The following is a 1496-nucleotide window of genomic DNA, read 5'->3' as shown; positions in this document are numbered from 1 at the left end:
CCTGGGGGCGCTTGGGGGGGGGGGGGGGAGGACCAAGCAACCTGACACAGCTTGAGCTGTGCAAAGCTCCATGTAAATAAAAACAAGATAAGAGATATTATCAGGTACTTAACAGACAGAAGTGCAGTTGAAAGGATAACCTGATAAGTGGAAGAGCAAGGCTGTTGGAAAGGGTTGTTATCACCTGTGGAGTGCAGAAATTAGCGGGGATAACAGCCCTAAAGTCAATGCCTTCAAGTCCCAGGTTCTTGGGGTCCAGGAAAGCAACAGACCAACTGCGCTGCTGGTCCAGTACAAGGCGTCACCACAGAAATCCTCACCCCTCACATTTTTCCTGACCCACCAGCCTCCATCCACAAACACCGGTCACGTATTTGCTTGGCACAGTCTACAGTGCACACAAGCCCGTAAGAACTGCCAGCGGCCCGTCTTGCCCACGCACAGCAGCAGCCAGCAGAGATGTGAAGGAAACTGAACCGTGTCCGACCAGGGCTTTCCCCCCTACAGCTCCTCTCCCACTTGCAGCCTCCACCATTTAAGGTCCAAGAAGCTGCGATGCAGAGGCCGTGCCCCATCCCCCCTAGACCTGCCACCGCCTCTGTGGGCCTGCCTGAAAAAAAAAAAACAAACCCCAAACCTTCCTTGTGCTCATTGTAACCTTCCTGCCCCTTTGCGGGCCTCGAGCCGCAGTCTCGAGCGAGGGCAAGTCCGCCGCCCCCAGGGCCCTTCCCTGCGCCGTGCGCCCAGCCCTGCTCACGCCCCCTGCGGCGCCTCTTTCCTGAGCCGCCTCCGCCTCCCGCCCCGGCAGGCGGCTCCACGCCCCCGGCTGAAAGGCCGCGAAGTGCCCGGAGCCGCGCGGCGCAGAGCACAAAGAGTAGCGCGGCCGGGCAGGAGACGCGGCGCAAATGGGCCCAGCGCCCGTCACGCCGCCACCGCCGCCGCCTCCTACCTGCCGCACGGGCCCCAGTGCGGAGCCGCCCCGCTACAGGCTGCGCCTCATTGTGCCGCCGCCGCCGCCGCCATTTCCCCGCCGCCGCCGCCACGCTCCCCCCAGCTGTCAGGTTCCTCCATTCACCTGGGCCCGGGACGGCCTGCCCCTGCGCCGCCGGCCCTACACAAAAGGCGCGCCGCCCCGGCCCCTTCACCCGCCCCAACAGGCTAGCCCCACGCCGGGAGCGCAAACGAGCTCTAAGAATACCGCCCCGCCCCGGTCACGCCCTTTCTGCGTCCTCGGCCCATGAGAGGGCGGAGGCGATTGGGTGAGAAAGTGAGGGGAAAGTTCAAAGGCTGAGAGGCTAGCCAATGAGAAGGCTGGGGACTGTAAGCTCGAAGGAAGGTCGAAGGCTTCTACGGACTCGCGTGGGTTTCTCATCTTGACGGCCCGCAGACGCGAAGGCATCTACCCCCCGCCCCGCGCACAGCCCTGGGCGGGACTCCCCCTTCCCTGGAAGCGCGTGTGAGGGAGGTCAGCCCACAGGACTCTCCCTGCCTGGTCT

General features: G+C 63.7%; 1 protein-coding gene and 1 long non-coding RNA gene across 3 annotated transcripts in view; one reads left to right on the top strand and one right to left on the bottom strand.

Annotated features, from left to right (window-relative positions):
- The window catches only part of DICER1 (dicer 1, ribonuclease III), a 140702-nt gene extending 139614 nt beyond the window's left edge, over nucleotides 1-1088 (bottom strand). For both annotated transcript variants that reach the window (XM_019518610.1, XM_019518612.1), the window contains exon 1: nucleotides 950-1088. The gene's annotated coding sequence lies outside the window, so the exon portion shown is untranslated. The remainder of the gene's footprint in view (nucleotides 1-949) is intronic.
- Nucleotides 1-1496, top strand: part of LOC109298488 — a 19431-nt gene that overhangs the window by 10723 nt on the left and 7212 nt on the right. Inside the window, exon 2 of the long non-coding RNA XR_002097626.1 lies at nucleotides 123-126. This is a non-coding gene — a long non-coding RNA (uncharacterized LOC109298488). The remainder of the gene's footprint in view (nucleotides 1-122; nucleotides 127-1496) is intronic.

The sequence above is a fragment of the Gavialis gangeticus genome, unplaced genomic scaffold, assembly GCF_001723915.1.
Source record: "Gavialis gangeticus isolate Ggan-Ray unplaced genomic scaffold, GavGan_comp1, whole genome shotgun sequence".
In the NCBI taxonomy this organism is placed as follows: Eukaryota; Metazoa; Chordata; order Crocodylia; family Gavialidae; genus Gavialis; species Gavialis gangeticus.
Note: the sequence above shows the minus strand (reverse complement) of the source record. Positions and strands in the feature narration are given on the sequence as shown.